The following is a 20879-nucleotide window of genomic DNA, read 5'->3' as shown; positions in this document are numbered from 1 at the left end:
TTCATAGGGATTTATGGAGAGTGAGAATGTCACACTGGCAATCAGTAGAAAGTTTAAAAGCTGCAAATGTCTGCCCTCATTCCATCTCAAGCCAGGCTGAAGGATCCTTTCTTCCCCTCCTTCTCCTTAGTTAATAAATGCTTTGTAACTTACATATACAGCAAAGCTTTTTAAGGCTTCTTTTTAGTATTTCCTTTATCTGTGCATTAATTTCAGTTTTCCTGGGTTTTGAGGTGGTGATGTGTGTATGTGTGTGTGATTTTTTTTCAAGGTGTGTAACACACATGAGAAAGTGAAATACTTTCCAGGTAGGAGCCTGCAGTAGAGACTGGGATGAGGAGAGCTTGACCGGCTCCTGCAGCAGCTGAAAACAAGTTGACTGACTGCCAATGGCAGGTGGAAGCTTGGCAGAAGGAAGAGTTTAAGTCCAAAGAGAAGGTCTTGTCTGTGCAGACTGGAAAATACTCTAGAGACTACTGAGAGACAAAGTAGAGAAAAACTCAGGTATGAGCCGGTTTTGAGAACTGAATGCATTGTAAAGTTCAAAGAGGTGAAGAGAAGGAGCAGTCTCTGAGTAAGACAGCTAAAGAAGTGGAGGCTTTCTAGGAGGGTGGCTTGGAAAGCACGAGAGTGAGTGAGAGAGAGAGAGATGAGTGAAAAGGGGTTTAAGGAAAAAAATCTGGGGAGAGTCAGGTCAGGGAAGGCTCTTGCATGAGGCAGTCTAGTATTTGGAAACCAAGGTGTTTCCTGAACAGGTTTGGATGTATAATGGTAGGATTCTGAACAGATTTTTTTTTGAGAAGTGGGGTGGTTCTATTCGCTGGCATAAATGCGTTTCTTTATTTCATTCTTGGATGCTTTTGCCAGGCCATTTAATATACTAACACTTTTCTTTTGAAAGGCTTTCTCACCCCTGATTAATATCTGTATAAAAACCCCACAATTTTACTACACTTAGATTTGATCACAAATGTGATTTTCATTTAATGTTAATTAGTGCATCACCTGTTGCAGTCCTAATTGGTTTCTATCTGTCCTTTGGGCAAGGGTGTAAATGTAGGATCTTTGCAACTTGCTCTTCTAGGAATCAGTCACTTTACAGTGCTGGCAAATCACTGTTCTGAAGTATATCCTGGGGCAACAATTGTCAGTTAAGATCCAGCTAAGTTAAGCCATTTATTATTTTAGATCTTTGACTTCTTTCCAAACTATGCCATCACTATTGTTTTTCACTGTTAATTTTAAAAAAGTATTCAAATACATGATGGCCTGAATGAAATCTCTCACTTGTGATTTTTCTCTTGTTTTGAGATGAACCACACCATAAATTTTAGAGGGGAAAAAAAATTGATGTGAATTTTGTGGCTTTATAGCTGTTTTTATGGGAACCTGTTGTATGAGACACAAGACCCTATGAGATACAAAGGCCAGGCACGTGGCTCACCCACCAGCTCTGCCCAGAGAACCTGTGCAGGTGACAATGAACAGGTGGTGCCACGTGACTGTCCACACATCATGACTTGAGCTATAACTGGACACATGCAGTGTTGACAGAGAAATCTGAACCCTGAACCAGTTCTGCTGGCTTTGTATTCTGCTACAATTTAAATTACCAGTTTAAACTTGCCAGTACAAAAATGTCAGGTTCCAGCCATGTTTGCAGAATTGCAATAGGAATAGCACAAATAGAGCAGACACTGAGGGTGTGTGGCTGCAAATATTACTTGATATGTTTAAGACACTTGACATTTTTTTAAGCCATCTGTAAAGTGCATCTGAATGTTCACTTAAATTTCAGTAATCTCTGGAGAGTCCTAGACCCAGTTTTCAATGCTGTCCTATTTTAGGGTGTTTTACCATAATTTACATGCAAATAGTATCTGCATACTATTTTGAAGCAAAAGCCAGGGAGAATCTGGTAGAGGTCAGAAAGGTTGAGCATATGGCTTGTATTTAGAAATCACTGAAGTTTCATTTAGCTGTACTTGGTGCCTCATATGACTGTGAAGTGGGGAAATACAAATGTATATGTAAAAGTCATACTTAAGGTTATGATTTTAAGGTTATTCCACAGTGAAGTACAAGGTGTACACATAAAGGAATTTCCATTTTTTTTTCTTTCAAGAGGGAATATATATATTTGTGGAGACTCTTGTTTGTTAGACCCTGAAATATCTTTGGTTTCAGCTGCTCCTCTTTGTGGTGTGCTGTAAGTATTTGTTGAAATTACACCTGCAAGGCAGACAATATTCAGTGGCACTACAGCAAACAAGCTTCATGGGCACCTAACTCCGAATTCCCATGTTTCAAAGTGGGAGCCTAGAGTTTTCCCATTGCTAGCAAATTGAAGTATGTGGGATGCAACACAGAGGTTTCCCCAACAACTGGTGAGTGTCCAGCATAGCGGGGAGGCAAACAGGTCTGAGGCAGGATTCCTCCCTGCTGGGCACAGGCTCAAATTCTGGCAGAAATGTTGCAGCGCACTGTGCTGAGCAGCTGAACCCATGGGTGCCTGTGTGGCTGACCATTTCTGACCAACTTGATATTCAAACTGATTTCTGTTACAGTTTAATTACTACTAAAGCTCAAACCAGCAGTGTTCATGCTGTCAGCCTAAAGGACAAATAGACGTGGCAGCTGTTGTATCTTGACTTTAAGTGAGGCTTGGCACAGTGCGGCGCGGCGCTCTTGTGGGCAAACTCAGGAAGCAAAACCCACGTAAGATTGGCACAACCAGTGGAAAAACTAGACTGAGTAATCTATCAATAGTTCCTTGTCAAGCTGAGAGAACATTCAAGTGTGGTCATCAGAAATCTGTCCTGGGTCCAGAACTATTCAATATTTTAATTTGTTATTTTGACAATGGGAGGACAAGCGTGCTTATGGGATTTGCACATAATACCAAGCCAAAAAGGATTGTCAGCCTTTTGGAGGATAGAATTAAAATTCATAATGATCTTTGTAGACTGAAGAAACTATGTAAAACCCAATGAGATGAAATTCAGTAAAAACAAGTGGCTAGAAAGAGGAAAAATCAAATATACAAATACAGAAGTATCCAGTTTTGGCACCATGCTTTGAGAGTGATACACAAATGTGAGAAAGATCAGAGTTCTAGAAAATATAGCCTGAGTACAAAGATGAAAATAATTTTGTCGGGAAAAAAAAGAGTTTGATAAATATAACATTTACTATAATAAATAACATACAAAAGATTATATAATAATGTAGTAATAAGTATAATTAATAAATATATGTGAGAAAGATTGTTCATGTAATCCAAGTAGTTGCAGTGAAGATTAGATATTCTCATTGTCTAACAAGATAAGAATATGGTGAATTTTATTTGCAAGGAGAGTTTAGGGTTAGATTTTAAGGGAAAGCAGTTTGTACCTTCAGGAAGATAGCACTGTAAGGAGAGCTACCTTGACAGGTTATGAGACCTGAAGTTTTTAAGTATTGGTGAGATGAAAATCTGTTTATGGTGATTTTTGCATATCAATCCTACCTCATGTGAGGGGATGTATTAGGTGAAAGTTCTTCAATAAATCTCTGTTAGACAGGGATGAAAAGGGGAATAATGTGTAGGAACAAATGTGTGAACAGGTGAAATATCTGCCTTTTTGTTGTGTAGTATGGCTTCACCTTTGCTTTCTCACTGCTCCTCACGGGAGGCTGCCTTCTGTCTGTGGTCTTCATATGGTATGGGCAAGGCCCTGTGCAGTTTTACTTAGCTTCAGAGTTATTTCTGCTTTGAGAAGACTGGCAGAGTTGACTAGTCCAAAATTGTCTTTCACCTTCAGTAAATCTGTGAGTCTGTTTTATATGGCCTAAGATTATCAAAGCTCTTGCTGCAAAAATTTTAAGGAAAAAGGTTTGAAAATTTGTACTGCCAGATAGGAACTTCTGAAAATGTTGTTCTTGCTTGGGGTTGATAGAACACCAAAAGACAGATAAATAGATGCTGTTTATCTCCTTTGTATTGTATGTTAAATTGATACATTTTAAAACATGTAACTAACTCCATTAGGAAATTAGAATTAGCATTCTCTAAATATCATGATCCAGAAGCTGTATACAATAATTGCATAAAAATGGGCAGGTTCAAATTAATTCAAATTGTTTTAAAGATTTGGATGCTTTGCCAGTATAGAGAGAGCATGGCAGTGGAAACTATGACTAAAGCATGTCTACTTGCAGATCTAAGAAATGTGATGCCATTCGCTCGCTTGTATCTGCAGCAGGTTAGGCAACTATGACAACTCTGTGATAATCATTGTACTTTGCAGCAACTTTTTCCATTTAATTACTTGAAGCTGATCCCAGAACAAGAGGATGTATATTGCTGTGTTGGTGGACAGCTAAGTGTCTCCCATTCAAATGTAAATACAGAGATTAAATTTATAGCAGGATATGGCACAGTAGACTGTGTCATGAGTCAGAGTGAGATAATGTATGAATAGCTTCAAGGTCAAGAGACAAAATGTGTGATGGGCTGGTCTTCGTGTTTAGCTTATAGATAGAGAAGCTTGAAACATTTGTGGAAGTGGCTTTTGTTTCTAAAAAGTTGTTTCATGGAGCTGTTTGGAACAGTAGTACCCTATCTCTGCTTGTTGCTTCAAAAAGAAAATCAAGTTGCCTGGTGAGGTGTGTGTGTGTTGTGCACTCTCACAGTGGTCTCCTGGCCTGTCTCTGGTGTGGCAGTTTGCTGATTTCCTGGACAGCCCCACGACTTGTGTGATGGTCTGGTTCCTTCTTATCAGTGTACAGCCACTGAAGGCTTACTAGCATTCTGATCTAGCTGCTTGAGATATTGAAGTTCTGAACAAGGACCAGTTGAGTGATTGTCTTGCAGTAGAGGATGGCTGCCATCTTATGTCCACCTTGCAGCTTCCATCGGGGAAGCTCTGCTGTAGTTTCCTGGGGAAGTTCAAATATTGGACAGACAACATAATGATCCTTTGAAGACTAGAATGAACACATCAGTTAGTGGACTACACACCCAGGTGAGCAGGCAAAGAAGACACTTCATGAATTCTGTTGTCTCCCAGAGTGTGCACACCAGTAGAGAGCAGAGCCTGAAAGAACAGTGGAGCTGGAAATGCAAGGCAGACTGTGAGCTGGGGAGAACATGGCCCACAGGAGCTCTGAAAAGTTTTGTTTGCCTTATCATATGCAACCACACACTAGTTTCCTCTCCCCACCCCCATCTTTTTTCCTTCAAGGCAAATTATAGATTCTCGAAGACCTTTTTAAGCAGGATATGACTGAATTTCAAATCTTTTCTTTATTGTGCATTGTGAGAAAGGAAACTGATGGTAACCTCCCTACATGACTTTTGTTCAAGCAACACTTTTCTCTGGCTGGCTGCAGATTTGTCTGCCTCTGTGTGATATTTCCTGCTCCGGTTCTCTATGGGAGCTTTAATTTAGCTGTAGCAAGTGGGACAATGCGTGGGTCCTTTATTTTCTTGAACAAATGGCTGGCTTCTAAGACAGCGTTCACCATCCTTTAGCTATGCTGCTCTAAATGTCTGTTAAATGTGGACTGTGGAGGAGGCATGTACAACGTATGCTGAAGTTAAACATTTATTGAAAAGGTAAGAGGACCATGTATTTATTTAGTCTGCTGGTCCACTTTTAAAAGGTTGCAGAGCTCCCTTCATCCTGGCACACTCATGTGTCTCACATGAGCATTAGCACTGCTAATCAATCCAGACTGACTTTTTGAAAATACAGACAGCCTCTTTGTACTGTTTTTGCAGGCAGCAAAGAACATCTCTTTATTGATTTCACAAATATTACATATAGTATCCAATATAAAGACAAGAATAAATCAGTGAGGGATTTGCCCCAGCTTAAGGGCTCAAAGTTATGAGAAGGACATTGCCTTCACAGCCTACCCTGCCATGCTGCAGCCTACTACCTGCCAGTAAGTTTGACAAATCCCTGTATCCCAGTTACCATTGCTACTGTTTGCCTGTGGGAAGTTGGTGATTTCAATGACTGACCTGTGAACTGCAGTGATTAGAATAATAGAAATGCGGAATGGCTGGGCTGGAAAGGGACCTTATACAGATCATCTAGTTCCAACTGCCCTACCCTGGGCAGGGGCACCTTTCATTAGACCAGAATGCCCAGAACCCCATTCAGCTTGGCCTTGAACACATCCAAGATTGGGGCATCCACAACTGTCCCACCACCCTCACAGTAAAAAATCCCATTCTAATATCTAACCTAAACATACCCCTCAGTTTAAAGCCATTTCCCCTCATCTTGTCACTATGTGGTCTCGTAAAAATCTCTCACCATCTTTCCTGTAGAGTGGCACTGGAAAGCTACTGGAAGGCTGCAATATGGATAGCTTGAAGCCTTGTCTTCTCCAGGATGAACAATCCAGTTTCTCTCAGCCTTTTCTTGTAGGAGGGGTGCTCCATCCCTCTAGACATCTTAGTAACTCTCCTTTGGACTCACTCCAACAGGTTCATGTCCATCCTGTGCTGAGGACCCCGGAGCTGGATGCAGCACTGCAGGTGGGTCCCATGAGAGAGTAGAGAGGTAGAATCCCCTCCCTTGCACTGCTGGCCATGCTGCCCAGAATATGTTTGGCTTTCTGGGCTGCAAGTGAGTTACCAGGTCATTGCAAGGTAAATCGTCAGCCCCTCATCCACCAGCAGCCCCAAGTATTTCACAATAAGGCTGTCCTCGATCTGCTCATGACTGAGAACAGAGAGATACGCTAAACATTTTGTGGAATCTCCTATGGGAAAGGTAATCTTGGGTAGGAACCCGAGAACTGCTGTCCTTATCCCCAGAAGTGATCTCTAGATCAGTGCAGGTTTGTGTATCAAAGCCCTGTGCTAGCTTAAAGGCAGTTCATTTTCTTGTGTAGCAGAATCTGTAGGAGTGGTCACTTAAAGACACATTCATGACAGCTTTAAGTGGAAGGTGGTCACTGCAGGAAACTGAATCCACTCTTGGATTTGTTAATTCAGTGCAATTTACACGTCAGTCAGTCAGTCCAGCCTAAGCCAGTCTTTACTGCACAGCCTCAAGCCTGTGGGAAACTTCAGTTCATGAACTGTCTGTCCACTCTACACAGAGCACACTGTGCCACTGCTTCCAGTGGTAACACTGATTGCATTCACTTTGTTCTGCATGACTTTTCCCCAAGACTCTAGGTGAAGACATGCCTTGTTAACAGCTTCCGAAATACAGCTAAAATAGGTTTGGTGGGTTGGTTTCTTTTTAATTCCTTTCATGCCTGCTGAAGGTGAAGTGTTGTAGCGCTGCCCCTGTGTAACAGAGCACAGGCTCCCGGTGTGGCTTCTCTTGTATTTGCTGCTCCAGGCTTGAAGGCCGGTTTCTGTGGGACAGGTAAAAAGTGCTGAGTGCTGAGGTGATGTGCTGTCAGAGTGCTGGCACTGGTGCAGATACACGAGTTCCCAGCCTTGCTGCTGCCTGTGCAGCCTCTGACATGTCATGCAAAGCCTGTGTCTGCCCGGAAAAGCTGTGTGACAAAGCTTTTCCCCCGTTGTGTGCTTGTTTAGCTGTTGCCTTTGAGGATGATTCTTTCACTTCAGCTGAAACACAGCTCAACTTACTGTGCTCTTTCTGCCTTTGCATCTCACTGCCGCTGATTACTCACCTGCTTTCCTCCTCTGCATGTCAATATGTACATAGTATCACAAGAGGATTGGCTGCTCAAGGTAATAGCAAATATTTTCCAAAATACACAGCTAGATAACAATTTTTTTGTGCATCTCTGCTTCTACTGTGCTTCACAAAGCAAACTAAATTTCAAAATGTCCATGCAGTTACTCTGATATTTTTTGCTGATGGTGAAAAGAAGATACTTTTTCTATCCTTCTGACAGCAAGTCCTTCAATTCGTCAAATACTGTATCTTGGATAGACAAGTTGGTTGCTCTGCTTCTCCAAGGAAGAAACTAGTTCAGAAGAGGTCGATTGTTGTTGCCATAGACACCCCCCTCAGTGATTCCTCACATTTGAATAAAGGTGCTTTTTCCTTTGAAGCACAGGTGAGGGTACATTTTACAAGTAAGAAAACAAAAGGACAAAGAGCATTTTCTTTCAAAGGTCACATGATGGTTATGAAATGAAATTAAATCAGAAACCTGAAAGGAAGTAAAACTCCCAAACTCTCAAAGATTTCCACTTACATTAATTATTTAAAAAATAGATATTTTTAAATTTTTTTTTCTTTTTTTTTTTTTTTTTGTCTGAGGGTATTTTTGGACTTAAAAGCTAAGACTTGTGGTCAGGAGGTGAGAGTTCTGCTTCTGCTCTAAGCATCATTGAAAGAAGGTTTTCTATGCAACTCTGTCTAGAATTTGCTTTAAAACTACTGCTTGCATTCTTTACCTGGAGAAAAGGACTGCCGCTCATCCCATGCCTCAGTTCCACGCAGAAGCTTTACATGTAATTATGCATTTCTGTGGCTTTTCAGCATTGCTTTGTGATTGTCTTTAGGAAGTATTTTGAGCTCATTGAAAGGAGAGAGACACCAAAGGGAGAAAGGTGCAAAGTTGTACATTTTAACTTTCATAAAGGCTCCTTTTTGTTTTATCACTCTCTGAGGATGACTGGATAGAACTCCTGTTGGGTTTAGTTAATAATAATCCAGCTGAATCAGTAGTATGATGTTTCAGCATCTTTCCTTCCTCTCTCTCCAGAACCTGGATGTGCTACTTAATTCAGTAGACCTATGCTTGTACTGGCAGGGGGGTGGAACAGACCCAGGAGCAAAACATGGTTGGACAGAGGTTACAAAAATTATTTTTAACAATTCTTAGTGATGTGCCTTGCCTGTGGGGGAAAATATGTTCCACTTCACCACTGCTTGCTATTCAAGAGAGTGAACCTTTTATTTAGCTTAGTCCAATATGCAGCTCTGAATGGGCTCACTCATTAGAAGAGAGTGACTTAGTAATGACATTCTAGAAATTAGGAAGAAGGATGGATCACAAGAGCTGGAAGCCAAGGCTATGAGGAAGTGAGGGAGTGTGATTGGTGTGGAAAAGTGTAGGCTATCAGCATCCTGGTGTCTGGCTTTGTACCTTGCCTAACAGTGATTTCTGGGAGGCTGCCAGGTTTTAGTGAAAATGAACATCAAATTGGCGATTCATAGCCAGTGCCTTTAAAACAGACTGCTGTTTTCCAGATGGAATACGAGGAGAGCTGTGGTTCCTCCATGCTTCTCTACCTTGCTTGCAGTCAGTCTTCCTAACTTCTCACTGCTGGTGCCCTTGACAGTGCAGTTGCTTCAGTCCCAGCTCTTTAAGCCATTTACCGCCCCCTCTCCTCCTCTGTTCCTTCCTTAGCCAGCTCCCAAACTGCAGGCAGTGCTTCCTGTAAAGATCTTGCTCTTTGAGTCCTGTGGCATCTCCCAGGGTTCAGGTTCTGGCTGTTTTTAGCTTTGTTTTGGAGAGGGACTCTGCAACTGGACCATGCTAATCTTTCCTTCCTGCTCAGTTGGGGTAGAGACGTGTTTTCTGGTAATGGACCAACAGATTACTTAGGGATGTTATCCATCACACAGACAGGGAGAAAATCTGCAGGTTTTCTTACAGGGCTGAAGATTTCAGAGGATGCTGAATGCGTCAATGCTAATCCCGCATTGGGCAGAATGCCAGAGCCTGCCTAATGCCTTTGTTGGTCTGACATTTGAGCCTCCATCCTAATGGATGCCAAAGCGGATCCCTCCACCTCACAGAACCATTAATTAGAGCTTAATGACTTTCTGAGAGAAAGGCCTCGGAAATGAGGTTCAGAGAATTTCCTACTGATAATGTGTGGCGTAAGTACCAGGTTGGCCTGCTTTGGTCAGACCCTGAGGTCTTTTAAGTCAAATGGTCTGCGCTTCTGTTTACAGGATCTACCTTTTTTTCTGTCACTGTCACATAGAACACAAAATCTGTTCTGTGTAGAATGTCAACTTCTCTTTCTTCTGAAGCGGTTTTAGTTCCTCTCTGGGCATTAAATGAATTTTAAGCTCTACTGATACTGGCATGGCTCTTGGAATGACAACTCCGTTTACACCCAAAACACTTTTCAGTTCCAGGTTCCTGTAATTGTGGTTTCTATGAATTTTTGCTTTATCTGAAGTTGGGTCTGGTTGTCCAAAGATTCCATTTTTGATTTTTATTTATTTTTCTTTTTTTTTTTGATAACACCACTTCTTTTTTTCCCCTAGACATTGAATTCAGTGTTCATTTTCCACCAATTTAACTTTGAAACTCCCATTTTCTTAACAGAAAAGAGAGAAGTTTTTCCTTCCTAAATATTAATGCACTGGGGTTTTTTTTGTATACGTTCTATAAGATTCCTTTAACCTCTGGCTGTGAACTGTATTTGTGTGTTGATGATGGAGTATATGAATATGGGGTGTCTGGTTTTTTGAGAAGTCTGGTCACAATTGTGAGGGTTGGACACATTGATATTTTTCATTGATGTTTTGTCAATCTCTTTGTCAGGTGACCGGAAGTTCTGAGAAGTGCAATTCATACTGCTAGCAATAAAATATATTTTTCCAGTAATTTTCTTAAAAATAGTTGTGTAGTCATCTACATAATTCTTTTGTCAGATACTCATTTGGTGTTGCTACAGTGGAATTAGAATTGGCTTGCACAAGAATTGGAGGAAAAAGGGTCTCTGAATTTTGACTTGAATCATGTAATTTTCTGGTGTCACCAGCAGTTACAATGACTTCAAAGCAGATTTCCAAGGATTTGGATTCAGTTAATGCAATCAAGTTTTAATAGAGGCTTGGTTCCCAAGGCAAGCCCCTTCCATTTTGTTTTGCTCTGCTGCATACACATATCTAAGAGCTGGGTACAATAGTCTCCTTCTAGAAGGCTATTTGGGACATATTACATGTCAGCTGCTGTACCTCTTATATAAGCCTTATACAAGAATTTTGAAGTGTAAGGCTTTTTTTATTTTTTTATACTTTAGTGCTTCTACCTGTGTTATTTTTGCCAAGCCAGGATCTTCATTATAAAGCCAGTTTCATTATAAAGTGAACCAAAGCTGAAGAAAATTTGAATGATTATGTCTTCTTGTTTCTTAAGTTTTTTTCAGATTGTCAAACTTATACTGAGAGTAAAAAGGTATCTTTGGCTATATTTAAAATGCTAGGATAATCTTACACTAGAAAAGATTTGTAGGGGAAGACGAAAGCCAGAAAATGTTGCCCTTGCACTGTGCACTTAACATTACAGGTTGGTGCTAAACTGCAACTCATGAAAGAGAGCAAAGCTGTGCAGGAGCCACGGGGTGTGCATGTGTGTACCTGTGCAAGTGCAAGGCAGGGCACTGATTTGGCCAGAAGCAGGATGGGAGATTTTAACAATGTGTGGGGAAAGAGAGGGGTTCTGGGATGTTTCTGAGGAGGTCTGCACACTCCAAATCCTCAAGGAAGGACATGTAAGTTGTGCTTTCTGTAGCTGAATGGTTCACAGTGAGCAATGCCAGGAGTACCCTTCTGTCCCAGCACTGCTTCATGATCTCAAGACTCAGTTTTACTGTCATTTTTTTCTCTCACACACTTATTTCCTCTTTTTTGCATGAATTAACCTCTCCTTTTTGGGCTTAGGATGCCATATATTTACTAGTGTGACTCACAGAATTAATCAATGTCCCTCTCAGTGCTCTAAGGTACAGAGACTGGCACCCCCCAGCTCCAAGGCAGAAGTCCAGTCGGACATGACTTCGTGGTTTGACAGGACATTGTGACCAACCCACGCTGGTGATGGCCCAGCAGCTGACTGCCTGGGGAGGGGGCTGGTTCAGAGAGGCCTTTGGCTCATCCTTGGGAGGGAACACGGGATGTCCACGCTGTGCTCCTTGGCTACTTTAACCATTTCGTTGGCTGCTGCATTCGGTAGCAGGGTGCACTCATCATTCCTTTGGGTTAGGATAACATGGTGCTGGAACAAGGACAGCATTTACTCTTTGGAGTCTGAACTGATTTCTAGGATGGGGAACTGTAAATTGTATTTTAGTGTGTGTATTTGGTAAGGACAGGGGACTGGTTGTTTGAGAGGGATGGTAGATTGCCTCTTACTGTAGCACCTACAGACCTTTCAGATAGGTGAGTATAACATGCATAACAGCCTGAGTTGATCTCATTGGAATCCAAGCCATCACTGGGCTCACTTTTACCAGATTGATACTGTGTCTATCCAAAATGTAGTCATAAGATGTACCTGACCTGTGGGCTCTGAATTTCTCACCCACACAATGTGAAAACAGGGAAGCATTCAATTTTGATATTTGAGGGCTCAGATCTATTTTGCTCCAGTGATAGCAGTAGTGGCTGTTGCTGTGCAACATTTTGTTTGGACAGCCAGGAGTCAAAATCTTTAAATTATATCTTCTGGCAGAGGGGAGGGAAGAAGGAAGAACAGCTTGTTTAAATGTATGATTTTAATCATGTAGGAAAGTGGCAGGAGAGGAGGTTTTGTAAAACCCCTAACTTTCATGTGGCTTCATTTAAAGACTGCAGATTTGACCAGATTTCTCTTTTTTCTTTTTCTCTTATGTTCCAAAAAATACTGTTTTGGCTTCCTCTTCATAGCTAATTTTATAATTGTTTTCCAGCAAAAAATATTAGAAAAATATTCAGGTTTTGCTTAAAAATAGTTGCCTAATATTTTCTCTTTTGCTGCATGATTGTGAAACTATAGACAAAGATCTAAAGATCATATCACTTGCAAGGATTGATGTCAGACTGGAATTCTCTAGTGCTTCAGATACAGCCAGGAAACCTGGCTCTGGTCTCAAGGCTGGTGCCTTGTAGGACTGTGGCTGCAGCACAAAGGCTTTCTTTGGGTATCATGAAATAATTAGAACATGAATAAAATACATGAAACACGTATGTGTTTCTTTGGTGTGGGGTGGGAATGATGGGAACAATTAACTGCTTACATACAAGGCCCTACTTCTTGGACTTTCAAATCCCTTAAGCTGGAGGAAATTGGAGTAGATCTAGTTTTGGAAGACCATATAAGAGAGCATTCACCAAGGATGACTTGTACAAAAATTCAAAGGAGACAGGTTGCTGGTTCCTCTTTGAACAGGACTGGGTGGGGAGAGGGAGAAAAGTTGAGAGAGTAGAGAGTGGCACGAGAATAAGGTGAAAGAGGGCAATTCAGCAGTCAGCACTTTCCCATCTCCGGAGGCTTGCATTTAAGCACATCCATCCAGTGCAGCTGCAGCTTCATTTTAGGAATCAGGAAATAAGCTGAGTGGCAAAGAAAGATAGGAGCTGACAGCTCTCACTGTTCAGGCTCTCCCCTTCGCACTGGGAGAGCAAGTAGAGAAGAGCTTTTCTCCTGCGGAAGCGTGTATCATTCAGCAGCGGGATCATTGCTTAGTGGAGAAAATGGGATAGAGAGAGAAGGACTTGGGAAGTGCATGGTCCCAGCTGCCTGGGTGAATTAAGCACGGTGCCTGTGTGAGTTTTGCTGACTCTGTGCCTCGGCGGGATCGGGGCTGGGGAGACATGGGATGGGAGAGCAAATGACAGGTGTGAATCTGCTGACATTTTGTTTCCAGTGGCTTTGCCATTAACAGCTAAGCTCATGCACTCTGCTTTAACAAAACCCTTTTAAAGCCCCATTAGTGCCGTCTTTGTTTTTTCTAGCCTGTTTCACATATAATTGTATCTTGTTTATGGAAAATCCTGAGGTGAAGTGGAAGCAATTTCTCTTCATTCCAGGTGGCAGCAGAGTGGAAGCCAAATCCTGCTGATGCCAAAGACCAGTGCGTTCCTGAGCCTTCATGCTTCTTCCTTTTTTTCCATCCCATTATATTTTTGCCAGGACCAAAAAAACCCACCAACTTGGTGGGTTAATTTTCTTGGAATTACTGAAGATGCCCTATGGGCTCTTTTACAGCATTTTGAATTTCACTGCCTCTTGTGGAGCCTGGGGTGAGAGGGGTCACCTGTATGCCGGTAGATCATGTCCTTGACTGTGCCACAGCAGGGTGCTTCCATCACATCTCTGCTCACAAGAGGCCAAAGTAGTGTAGTCTGCTCATCATTTCTATAGGGCAATGGTCTGTACATGGTGCTTCAACAATAAACACACGTAAACTTTGTAGTTTCTAAGCAGGGGTTTATAGAAATTGGTCTATTGATTTACACTTTTTCCAAATCCTAGGTCTCATTAAGCAAAAGACTGGATTGGAGTAACTTTTTTTTTTTTGGTTCTCCCCCTCTCCCCAAACTAGATCTAGAAATATTTTGACTTCAGTTTAATGTTTCATTTAGAAGAAAGTATTTTCTTTTCCAAATAATTGTGTAAAAACCAGTGAAAAGTAAACTCAAGATGTCAAAGAATTGCCTGATATTTAAGGATTTAAGGTTTGGTATCTGAATTTTTCAGGTATTTTCTCAGAATACAAGAAAGAGAAGTTCAGGTTGCTCATCTGGATCAGGACCTGGACTCTAAATTACATTCTCTGTCTCTGTCACCAGTACTGTGTTTCTGAGTTTTTTTGAATTACTATTGCTGTACTTAAAAACTTTGTGAGTCTCCTCTACATTCAAATGTGATCTGTTCCATGAAGAGGCTTGCTGAGCCCATCCTAATGGCTGGTTAAAGCCACAGTATTCTGCCTTGCTTGTGAGCTGCTGTTCTCCTTTCTTATAGATTAGTCAGCCAGGAACATTTTCCCTCTTCAGTGAAGATAAAATCAGTGACTTCAGTGAAGACAAAGTCAGAGGAATGATAATGTGAAGTGATTGAGGAAAAGTGATGGAACATTTTGCTTTAAAAAACAAATGATCCTCCCAAACAGACTCAGTGCAGCTAGACCAACATCTACTTGTCACCATTTCTCTGCAGTTCCTTGCTTTAGTCCTTATTCTCTTGGACTTTAGGAGCACCTGAAGTCAAAGAAAATACCCTGGAAGGTGTACCTTCTTTTTTTCATCATTTATTCATACCTTGCCACCTCCTGTTGCTGCTTGACTTAATACCTTCCAAGTAGATCTTGTCAGGGGGCAGCTTACCCTGAAACGTGGCTTGACACCAAATATCAACTTGTTAAAACTATTTGAATAAGAAACAAGGAGCCTTTCCTGTGTTCGGGGGAGAGCTCTGCAAGTGCTTCAAAGCATGGACAGAATAACAAAAAATTTTCAGAGAGAAACCATGTGTAGGGAATTAAACATTGAAGCACTCTATGGAGGGTGAAATTCATAGAAAATCATGCATAGGATACATAACTACATATGTAAGTATATGTAAATGCAGAGTGAATGAGAGAAGAAATAACTTCCTTAGGCCGGGTGAAGTGCTGGTGTAGGGGCAGGAGTACATTCACATGTTCCTCACCAGAGACAGTAGCAGAAGAAGGCTGTCATGTAATGATTTAAAATTTGTTTGTGTGGGCAAACTGTCTGAATTATTGATGTTTCACCTTGTCACCAGGAGCTTGTGTTATGGAGATGTAATAACAGCTTCTGCTGCAGGTCATGGAGATCAAGTAACTTCATCCTTGAGAGATGACTTTACTGCTTCTTTCTTTTCCAGGTTATGTATAGATAGTTCAGTTAATGTGGATGACTGTTGTGTCCCTGTCATTCTGTGTCTGATTTTGAGGGCTATCTTTACCTGAAAAAAAATTTGTTTTTCGTGAGGTTCATACATGAGTGTGTGAATGAGAGCTGTGGCTTTGCAATTATGAATTTTCCTGGGTTGGTTTTCCAGTGTATGTATGTGTTATTTTGAATAGCTTACAACTACACTGCTGTTTGACTTTCTAATTTCTTTTACTGAGCTTTTCTTCAGTTTTATCCTTTTCATGTGACTTCTGGAGCTGTCCTTCCCTTGACCTCTCATCCCACTTTGTATTCTTCCATGCCTATGTCTGCTTTGCACAGTCTCCCACCCATTTCATCTCCCATCACAGGTTCCTCTACTCTTGAAAGATATAATTTCTGCTCATCTGTTTGCTCTTGTCCACTGTTTTTAACTTAAAATTACTCTTCCCCCTCTGCCAATAATTTTGTCTTAATTTCTTGATTAGCATTTTTTATGACTTCACTTCAGATTTATCTTGTGTTTACTTGAAGTGTTTATTTTCAGTCTGTAATTGTATTCAAGGCAGAAAATATGTCTGCATTCAAACCCATTCAACAAACATGGTGCAATGTATATCTGACTTTAAGAGTTACACAAAATAATCCATAGATTCAACAAAGGAAGGCAGTACAACCAGTGGGGTAAAGGTTGCAAAAGAAACATTCTGCTTCCAAGGCACATGGACCTAGGAAAGGAACAAAATTCAGTACCTCTGTGCTTCTTTCTAATTTTCATTTATGTTCCTTAAAAGTTGTTCAGATTCATGGTACAGCTAGGGAAGGGAAGGATTTAGTTGATATTAAAATTGTTGGTAGCAAAGCAGAAGGTGGTTCTTGGAGGCTGCTTTTGCTGTCTTCTTACCTTTACTAATTCATCTTGTAGCATCCTGCAGATGGCAGCTAAGACCCTGCACATCTACCCACTGTGCACTGGACAAACCTAGAGACAGACCAGTGCTTTGCTAGCGAGCAGAACTTTCTTCCTATCAAAGCTGAAGACAGCATCTGCAAGGGATGAATCAGACACCATCACAGGACCAGAGCACTCATTTGGTGACTGATACTCCTGCAATTGTAGTCCCTAGACTCCCTGAGAATCCCCTACAGCAGGCAGTAAACAACTCATGACAAAATTTTTCATACCTGAAAGTCTGGAGCGTGAACTAGCATATTTAGGATTTAGATTCTCCTGTAGTTCCCATTTAAAGTATCTTTTTTGTGATGTGGCTTTTTGTACTTTGGGTAACCCATCAGCACTGTTTCCCCAAGGCCAGATAGAAAGGGCTTTCGATTGTCATTAACCTATCCTGGATGTCAACTCAAAATGAAAAGTGAAAGCCTGATAGCCTGTTAATGGTCCCCTGGGATGTCCATTTATTCCATGTGTCATTTTCTAGTCCTTAAACACTTGGAGTATCACAGAACAAGTCTTGAATGTGTCACTGGCACCACTCAGAGAGGATGCAGCAAGAGATGATTCTGACAAGCACTGTGGCATTTGCAGCCCTGCTATTGTGACCTAATCCTGTGATAACATGAATCATTTTAATGGAGATGTCATCTGCAGTTTGGGTTCTCACTATCCAGTCTGACCCATCATTACAGCCACCAAATACAGCAACATAACTCAGTGATGCTGTTCAATTTATACCAACAAAACATGCAAGGCATTCAGCCTGCAAAATACAGTTACAGTCAGAAGTGTTTAATTAGGAGCTGGAATTAAAGAGTTGAAAACTATTTAATACACCTTGTTGTGATCAGCTTGGAATGAATTAAAACTTCTGTCCTTGAATGCACCTTTTCTGGTTTATATTGCTCGTCACAAAGAAACCTCTAGTTGTCTTAAATGAATGGTCAGGAATGTCAGGAAAATATTTTCCTGGCATTAAAGTAAAAAAAAAGAAGGTTTTTTTCAAAAAAACTTCTGCTTTCCTTTAGGGCAGGCATGCATAAAGTCTTAAACAGCTACTTTATTATTACCAGTGTCTGTTTTTTCTATATGTTTAGCATAGGATAGCCTAAGAGTTATCTATTCAGTTTAGGCTGAGAAGATGTATTTCATTAGATTCAAAGACTGGCACTGTTGATCCTGATAACTTGTTTAAAAACATTCATTATGAGCAAGCTTTCTTACAGATATTTTCACTTGCTTGGTAGGGAAAACAAGACAAAACAGGATGGTATTCTGCAAAAAAGAAAACATCAGGAAGAGTAGCTCCCTGTTAGCTTTGCTAATTTATATGCTCATCAACATCCAGTTTGGGCTAATTTCTAAAACCAAGATAGTGAGAAATGACACAGCATGTGGAAGGCACAGCTCTACATCTCAGCTGCTGGCTCCAGTTTCTCTGTCACCTCGAGTTACAGCTTGGATTAGATGCTAAAGGTTTACCTTGACAGCCTGTCTGTTCTTTTTCATTCAATGAGCCTCTTGCTCTAGAGAATAAGCAGCAAGCGATGCTTGTGGTGCTTGTGTGAATCAAGGCCAGTTAAATAATTGCTCTTTACAAGATATGATTCCAACAACATAGGAAATGCAGAAGTAGTGGAAGGGAGAGTGGAAAGTGGAAACCATTCTCTTTTATATTTCCTGGACAAATTAATCTCAGGGAAAGGAATCAAGAGAATAGTTGTTTCTACATCTGTATAGAAAATGGTCCACTGATTGCAGTGATGTACTTTCAGCTGTCTGCTTCCTGCCCTGGACCTCTTGTGTCAGTGGAGTGGTCATGTTCTCTGCACTCCCTCTTCAGCTCACAGACGGGAGAAGAATCTCTCTCTTCTGGTGCTGAGGCTGTGTTTGGGCTGAGAACAATTTGTGCCTCCCATTCCAGAATTGTGTTCTGTCTTGTCTAATGCCCTGCTGCTTAGAAGTCCTTGCCACTGGTTGTCACGCTTAACTTTGTAACTGGTAGCACTGGACGGATACTTGGAAAGCATTCCTGACTTAATTACTTTGGCTGCATGCAATTGAGCAATTGCATCAAAGACTAATCTTCTTAAAATTATGTATATGCTAAAAGCTAAAATCTGTAAGTGATACAAACATTGACTTTAGAATCAACATCTCTGTAATGTGATCATCAGGAACACTGCACGCTGAAAAAGATCTCTCACGAAGTTTCATAGGGGCCACATCAATTTTAATTTTTGTTTAATTTGATTTTTTTGAAGGTCTTTAGATGCTGTGATTTCCTTCAAATTCACTGAGCTCAACTGTGATTCTTTGTGTCATTTCAAGACTGATTTTAGCTTAGTTGCTTTTTTGCAGGGGGTGTCTATATGGACAGAAAGAGGGTCAGTATGCAGTGTGAGCTGAGGCTTTGCTTCAGTTTTTTAATTTTTCACATTTCAGTTTCCTAATATTGTTCAGTTGCCAAGAAAATAAAGGAAACTGGGTTGTGCCTGAATGAAAAAAAAATTTAGTAATTGATGTGTGGTTTGGGCTCTTATTTAATGGGTTAAAGATCTCCATGAAGGATTTAACAATTGATATAGCCGGTATTAAATAAACCCCATGTTTGAAGAAAGCTCCATTACTCATAATTGAATAAAACCACTGAGAAATGTCACTGTTCGCTTCTATTTGTCATGAAGATGCCTCTAGGGATTTGGACAAATAGCAGAAATGTCTTCTAAAGGGTGAAGTCATACACATGCCAATGAGAATGTGCCTCTCTGAAGGCAATTTTAACTGCAGTGTGTAGTAACTGGTTAATTTTAAACCTTGCTAAAGAGTAACTGTTAAATGAGTATATAAAATAAATAATATTTTGATACAATATTTTGAAAGAGTTGACATTTCAAACCCACAGGAGACAGTCTTTTATGATTAAGAGCTAAAGTAAGAGCATGCATAGCCTTTCAGGGTACAAGCTAATTGAGCACAGCATCAGCTTAGATACACTTTTTTTAGGGAGAACCCTTCTTTAAAAAGAACTTTTTTAGGGAGTTTTTCATAATAGTTTTGACTTTTTTTATGCGTGCAGCTCCACTGTCACACCAGGCATGATACTCTGTGTACAAGATAATATATCAGTTTTAGCCAGTACTGCAGCAGAAACACACAGAGCTTACTGTTTCAGTCTCAAAATGATAAACAAGTCAGCGATAGAAGAATTCTTCACTGAATGCAGGGGTGGGAGAATTTTCCTTCCTGGAAGTGTATTTGAGATATGCATTCCTCATGGCAAATCTCTGCTGTATATAACAATTACTTTTATCAGAGGGTTTTGGTTTTTTTCCCCAAAGGTGCACAGAACTGCCCTGTACTTAAACTGTGCAAAACATGCAGCAGTCAGCATGAGAAGAAGCTTAAAAAGCAGCTGTCTGGAAAATCCATGCTCTAGATGAGCAGACAAGAATCCCATGATTGATTGTTAGGTTATGGGCATCCAAGGGTAAATATCAACAGGTTAGGCTGTGCAGCAGCTTAGAAGATGGAAGACCTAATTTATTTGTGTTCTGGACATGAATTTTCCGTGTGCCTTTGGGACAAATGTCAAACTGTGTTGCCTGAACGTGCCCATTGGTCTGAGCTGAACTTCACTTTGTACCAGCTAAAGCATTTCCAATTCAGAAACGGATATTACTGAGCACAGGGGAAATATCAGAGTTTAAGAGTAACTTTCTGCAGGCAGTCTTCCACTGCTGGAACACCCTTATGAGGTTTGGGTTTTTTGAGGACTGGTTATTGTATTTGTTCAATTTGTGTGATGTGTTTATTTGATGTCTGCAAGCTATTGAGTTGTCTGGAGTTTCAGCCTCTTCTACAAACACACCTGCTACTGGAAAATAATTTAGTGGAACTCCCTCTTCTGCTGTATGTATTTTGAATTATGACTGGTTTCTGGTACTGGAATAGCAGCACTATGCTCACCACTTTGTTGTATATCAGAGAATTGTTTTTTTTTTTATAACTGCTTTAACTGTAGTTGACACTGGAAGTTGGTAGCTTGTGGAAAGCCCTAGATTTTGCATATTATATATGAATTTTTATTTGTTTGTTCATTTTACTGGAGTCATAGGAACTTTCACTTTTGATGCATCTTTTAAAAAAAGTTGATACAAACATAATGTTAAAAATTAATTAGACCTGACCACAAATGTTTACTAAGAAAACTGAAACAATGCCATAATTTCAAAATTGGATGGCCTTTGTTGTTGTTTTAAAGAAAGAAAAATAGCCTGTATCTCACTTTGATTAATTATGGTAAACTGGATTTTTAAATGTTAGCAGTAAGGTTGTATTGATTTTCAAGC

General features: G+C 40.5%; 1 protein-coding gene across 1 annotated transcript in view; it reads left to right on the top strand.

Moving 5' to 3' along the window:
- Window positions 1-366: 366 nt before the first annotated feature.
- The window catches only part of LTK (leukocyte receptor tyrosine kinase), a 128972-nt gene continuing 108459 nt past the window's right edge, over window positions 367-20879 (top strand). The window contains exon 1 of the mRNA XM_086892837.1: window positions 367-504. The gene's annotated coding sequence lies outside the window, so the exon portion shown is untranslated. The remainder of the gene's footprint in view (window positions 505-20879) is intronic.

Source organism: Cyanistes caeruleus, chromosome 6 (assembly GCF_971803275.1).
Source record: "Cyanistes caeruleus chromosome 6, bCyaCae1.hap1.1, whole genome shotgun sequence".
Lineage (NCBI taxonomy): Eukaryota > Metazoa > Chordata > Aves > Passeriformes > Paridae > Cyanistes > Cyanistes caeruleus.
This window is presented reverse-complemented; position numbering and strand designations above follow the sequence as displayed.